The 6,746-nt window shown below is 38.8% G+C and overlaps 1 long non-coding RNA gene across 1 annotated transcript; it reads right to left on the bottom strand.

The window, feature by feature from the left end:
• Nucleotides 1-1,206: 1,206 nt before the first annotated feature.
• LOC124687966 lies at nt 1,207-6,371 on the bottom strand. The gene is made up of 4 exons (XR_006998371.1): nt 6,327-6,371; nt 6,079-6,134; nt 4,042-4,201; nt 1,207-3,952 (listed from the first exon to the last, which is right to left on the bottom strand). It is a non-coding gene; the product is annotated as an uncharacterized LOC124687966 (long non-coding RNA).
• Between the last annotated feature and the right edge of the window lie 375 nt (nt 6,372-6,746).

The raw sequence follows: 6,746 nt of genomic DNA on the forward strand, positions 1-6,746 counted from the left end.
CGTTCATGGCCCAGAAAACAGGAGGACCGTGTTACTAAACTAGACAATTGACCATTATAGTATCATCCACCACGTCCAATATACTATAGTTCAATCTAAACTTCTGTAACTTTTGTAAATATATCTTTCGCAAAAAAAACTTTTGTCAATATAATTACGTGACCATACACTAGAAACTACTATTAAGGTATGTTTTAGATATAGGGTTTAGAGATCTCTACCATAGTATTGATACAAAAATGGTTTGCACGATTGCAAAAATTACTTTATGAATAAAGTAATATAATATAATACAATTTAAGTTTAGTATAATGCAAGTGTTTCTATATGATATACATTAGAACTATATAACAATTAAAACTACAATTAATATTTATTAACTTCTTTATGTGACTAGTACATGGATTACATAATATTTTGTTACTAGTAGAGACTACAACATGCTGAAATAAGTATAAAAGTTTAGTATAAAATATTTTTTTATTTCTGTCCACCCGGGTTCCATTAAAGCACGGATAGACCTTAGTCATCAGCCCTGTAGCGTAGTGGAGACCATGCTAGCTTTTGGCATGCACCTCTTTTATATTAGATACAGTGCACAGAATTATACCCGGGTAGGAAATCATCGGAAGTGCATCATCGTGGTAAAAACAAAGACTAATTTTTGTTGGTTACGTGTTAGAATAGTGGTCCATGTTAATGGCTCACAAGAACTAGCAAAATATGGCGCGGCGGCACGCCGCGCAGATAACGTGGTTGTAAGTTGAGAAATGAAAGATGGTACTTTCCTGGAGTGCATTTCATAGTTTCCTAAATGTCAGTTCATCGTTTTCAGTATTATTCAAACATGATTGTCAGGGAAACCATCTACCAAGCAAGGGTATATGCATGTGGTACATGTATAGGTGATCTGTCATAAATTTCATTACACCCTTGAAAATAAACGAAATGATAAAAATCCTGGATTCAAGAGCTTGACACACACTTGGTAACCGGAGAACGTCTTGGATGAGTGTATATGTCGCTTAGGAGCTGCACCATAGGAGACCCGACACCAAGGACTCCAAATAGCAATGACTCATATTCAGCTCATATTCTTATTGGATCATCACACCAAATATGTACTGATTGAAATTTGTATAGAAAAAAAAGGCAGTTCATTCTGTAGAAGTAATAATTGGGAGCAAACAACATTATTCTTCAAGTTAGATCCATTGGCTGCACCATCTCTTTACTAATGAACGATTAAACAACAGAAACTCATTACATAGTTTTGTACTTGTACAAACAAAGCATGCCATTACAAAAGCCTTCGGTACGGAGTACAACCTGTGTGTGTTTCAAAGCTAGCTTCTAGCATATACCACTGGTAATTCGACACCAACCACCGCTATCACAGTAAGCCTCAGTGCAAGCCACAAATAAATAGCAAAAGGAGCCCTGAACCATCTGATGTCAGCAGTACAAAATGCGCCCTAAAAATTAAGCATAAATCATCAGTAACTAACTGGATGTACAACATACATATACTGGAAGCATGGTCATGGCACTTAATATAACATACTTGAAAGTGTAAATTGCAGTATATATCTCTACAGGTAGTGCATAATTCTTAGTATATAATCCCGATGCCTACTTCGTCTATTTTTAGTCAGCTCAATCCGGATCTCCATCTCTGAAGAAGACGCCACCTGTGGCACTGTCAGGATTCTCCTCTAAGGAAACACTTATGTGTAAGCACTAATAATACCTAGCTGGCCCACGATGACAAAGTAAACAAATGTACTTAGTCGTAAAGTGTACAAATTTCATTTCAACTATGACTGAAATAAGGACTCTCTTCTCACCTATACACCTATGCCTAGTGTAGAAAACAAACCAAGCAATCGGAAATATTCATGGGACAGTGAACAAACTACACACTTATTTTCATTATACTTTCCTTGTGTTCAGGTGAGACAGTAAGAGCAATCATTTAAGTTCGATGTTGTTGCATTTCCAGCAGCTGCTAATGGCACCAGATGATTTTAGTTGGCATTAGGCCTTAACCTAAGCAATTTATAAAGTATATAAACTTTGCGGGAAAGACGAAGATTCATTAGTAATATCCCACCTTTGATATGAATGGACCATGTGGTAAGGAAAAAATGGACACCAAGTCAACAAACAAATTACATACAATGTGCAGTGAGAGACATGATAACCTAAAGACCTATGTATAATGAATCTACGATTTGGTCCGAATGCATGCCCATTCACCTTTTGAGTAACTTATTTTCTTTTCTTTGAAGCATATAAACTTTCTTTTGAAATTTGAACAACTGTGCATAAAAGAAATTGCAAATTATGTTTGTCTACTCCATGTGCAGTTGGATGCATGTGTTATCTAGACAGCAGGATGGTTGTTAAACGTACAACTCGCAAGGGGAGTGGCAGGTTGTCAGATTACTTGGTCAATTCAAAAGCAGAGTGGCAGGGTGCGAATTTATTGGCGAATGCAGAAAACATTTATTGTATGTGACAATATCAGGGAGAGAGACGTATCGCTATGAGCATCAAGCAAAAGAACACGTTTCAAAAAATTTAGAATAAGAAGTTTGGTTGGAACTATATATACTTTAACTAAGAATGAAGCAATAGCATAGCCGGAAAACAAAGAATGCATACTTAATTAACTTTTTACTCCTGCAAATCAAAAGTTGAGGTTCCCAAAAGAACAAAAAGAAACAGGTGTTGAATGCAAAATGAATGTAACCACTCAATGACCACACGAATATGTAAACTATTCATTCGGAGTTACATGTGAATGATCAGGTATCAATTTAGATACATTGTGCATGAATATGAAATAAAATGTGAACTCCACAGACTAACAACTGTAAAATGATGCCGGCCATGAACTAAGTATAACTATGATGATTTTGCTAATTTTCTCATCCAAAACACAGTAAAAAAGAAGGTGTACATTATTGTCTAGTGAAATTGAAGAGGTTTCAAGGCCCTGTACTTGATCATTTTATTCGCAAATGGTATCAACCTCCGGTCTGCATTCTGTTATTTGCATGTAAAGTATCTCTCAGTCATGAGCTTTTAAATATAATACAGAGAATGATATGTGAGCACGATATACAGAAGGGTGTGGTCAAAGGGTCTATGATAATTAGTATGTAGCATTCGTTTTTTGTCACTAAATATTTAACACACAAGATGCTCGAATTTTGCTGTATCAATAAGAATTTGAAAGCATATGCTTGCAGTTAAGAAGAGAAGTCAAGCTATAAAGTGCAGCGGTCAAAAGAGAGATCAATAACAGTAACTCAATCTTGATGTGGGAAATGAGCAACCCAATTAAAAATAATGTTATGGACCACAAATAATATGTATAATACATCTAAGGACTAACTGCATATGTAAGAACTAACTATACCTTGCTGGCACGCAATGGCAGAGTAGAAAGTAGTTGGCAGAGTGAACAATATCCACTACAACTGAATCTAAAATAGAGACTTCATCTCACCAAGATACCCATGCCTATTGTAAAAAACAAACAAAGTCGTCTTACATTTCCATAGTTCAATCAAGAAACTACAGTTATAATGTGAGAACAATTATGCCTGTTTGATATTGTTGCATTTCCATCTGCTAATAATTGTAAATAATCCATGAAAGGGAGATCAAAATAAATTTCTCTACTTAGAGTCATATCCCTTAAGTAAAGCCAGTTTTCAAGTATGTAAGCTTTGCTGGGAAGGCCAAGATTCATGAATCCGAAAGGAAAAGATTACCCACTGAACCATGTGGACAGTCCTACCTATGCAGCTTGGGTTCCGATGATTTACCAAATAGATTCTAATATCATCTTTCTGGTTGAGGGCGACAAACTGAACCTCAACGGCAGCTCGAACACAATCTCGAGAGTGGTAGTATCCATGTACCGCATGACTCAACGGGTCTGAAATCACCAAAAAAAATTGCATAGGTTAAATAAAAACACCCAAACAAAAATCTCAAGAAAACTCAAAAGATCAACCTGTACAATACCCGGATGACGCATAAAGCAAGACAAAAGGCTAATCCATCCGCGAAAGCACACGGACCACCTCAGTCTCCTCTCTCCTCTCTCGAGCAGCCTTTTTTCTTGGAGGCAACATCAACACTGCCGCGCCCTTCCTAGCCCACATCATCACCCGTGTCGCCAGGCCTAATTTCACAATGTCCCACAAGGCAGAGGAATTTTGCTTAACCCATATACTAAAAGAAACCAAAGAAGAGAGGGAGATGTACAGAGAGATCATGCCAGGTACACCAACATCATGCAAGCTCCACTCACACAGAAGAAAAATTCATAGAACGACTATTTCCCTGGAGATATAAAATATAACTCTTATTGCAACAAACACACATGCATCTCGGTGGCATTAGTGTCAAAATCAATTTGGACATGAGTAATTTGGTTGAAAATAGAGGAAAAAGCAACCACACAAAACTGAACCTTAGCACCTATCATGCATTACATGGAACATGTTGAAGGCAGGTACACCGGCAAATCTGTTGTATGATTAGTTTTGCACCTGTATCATGCCGGTCTCCTGCAGCTTGTACGAAGCTCTAAAAATCACGATAGAACAAATTGGGAGCAAATATATTAGCAGAGGTGGAGCTAGCATTAGCTATTAAACATACATAAGAGGCTTTCGGTGGCTAAGCTGGTGATGGAGGAGAGAGGATTTACTGCCAACGGCCAGAACAGAAACCTCGCAGTGGAAAAGGCCCAAATAGCTTTATCCTGACTCGCGCCGCCCGCATACACTTTGGTAGTGTAAGGAGAAGGTGGAGGCGCAACTCATCCCAATTAATGTACTCTTTGTGGGTGCATATATCTCAACCTTTATATGTTCTCTATATGCAAAGAAAAAGATGGAACTGCAATAGGATTTACATATGCTCTCATGTTTAAGTAATTGTGAAAATCATTCTTCGAACATATATAGCTTATTTGTAGAGGCAATTCGAGGAAATGTGATGGAATGAACATTGTACACCTAATAATTTCCCAATCTATTTATCAAAGTCTCACCACAATGCTTGTAGACTTCATATAGAAAAATCTTGCAGTCCATAAAAAACTACTTGTATACCTAATAATTGCACAATCTATTTATCAAAGATTCAGGAGAGCGCATCTAGAATTCGTATAAAAAAATCTGGCAGTACATTAAAAGTCAACTATAGATATACACGAGTGTTATTGATATAATTGGCATGTAGTATTAATCAATGTCTTATCCGATTTGCAGTCTGAAGCAAGGATGCAATATGTTGTAGATCATGTAGACACTCTGGATAAGCATCTAACTCTATTTTTATATTGTAAGAAAACAAAAATAACAAATAAAGTTTCCAAATAAAATAATCTCCGTCCCACTCCCTACACCATGTGATATATGGAGCCCAGCAGGTACATACGAAAGATGATGCTTACGTATTGTTAAGGTCAAGCCAGTCAATTACGTTGCAGATAGAAGAAAATCTTTACTTCTTATCACATAGGACTGAATATTTGAATCTTTATACGTCCATGAAATAATACTACCCATACTCCTCAACCTGCATAGTGCTTGTACTCTACTCCCGCTAGAAAATATCCACTATTTAATCAATTGGACAAAATATCATCTAATGCAGCCAGAAAGTAATTAAGTAATAAATCATGGCACACACATTATCTTCCAAGAACTGACTATGCGTTGCCTTTGCTATTCCTTTTATTAACTAAATGGAATAGTTTAAGATCTTTTCAAGCCTGTTGATTTCATACAGGGCAAGTGTTATCATCTCAAACGGCAGATTGTCGATGCAGTTTCAGTTATTGTCATAACAGATCCATACAACAATGCTAGCCCACATCCCATGAATTGCCAAGAAGTGTATTTATAGAAGCACACAAACCTTCGTAATGAAGAAAAAATAATAGAAAGGAGTGCTTGAGAGATTCAGATGAACGATGAAAACTGAATTGAAATTTTACTCCAAACAAAATCATAAAAGAAATAGTACATGTCGGACATTTCATCATACATGTGAGGATCTGTAGCACAACCGTCCTCACTGCTCCTTGTGCTACCTGGCTGCTCCTGCATGAGCAAGAAGAAATAAGCAGAGAGGGCGCATGAGCAGCAACTTACAAATTCGCACAGAGCATGGTTCAGTAGCTGCTCCCGTGTGAGCAAAAAATAGAAATAAATAGAGAGAGAGCAGGAGCAGAAACTTATGAACTCGCACGGACGGAGGACACGCATCGGCAAAAGAGATGGTTTGACCCTCACCCAGGCGGTTGTGTACCCGCGTGCGTGTTGTCGTTGACGTAGACGTAGACGTGCTGGTGGCGAAGGGTGGGCTTGTTGTTGCCGTGGAGGAGACACCGCCGGATTCTGCACTTGCCTCTACGCCGTCGCGATTGGGGATGGGCCGCTGCTCCCCATGGAATTGAGGACGTGCAGATGAAGATGGAGCTTCAGTGTGAGCCGGCCTCTCGCTCACCACGGACCACTTGTTGGCCCTCGAACGCCCCCAAGCAGCTGCCGCCTCTAGCGATGAACACATCCGGCTTCTGCGTTTAACGCCAGCCACCTCCGTAGTACGTTTTGCCACATCGACAGCTTGCAGGTGACCGGCACACACATCCGCCGCCATGCCCAGCTCCGGCCGCCGGGAAGCCGAGGACGCGCCGGATGCCTGCATCAGAG

This window comes from Lolium rigidum, chromosome 2 (genome assembly GCF_022539505.1).
Source record: "Lolium rigidum isolate FL_2022 chromosome 2, APGP_CSIRO_Lrig_0.1, whole genome shotgun sequence".
Taxonomy (NCBI): Eukaryota; Viridiplantae; Streptophyta; class Magnoliopsida; order Poales; family Poaceae; genus Lolium; species Lolium rigidum.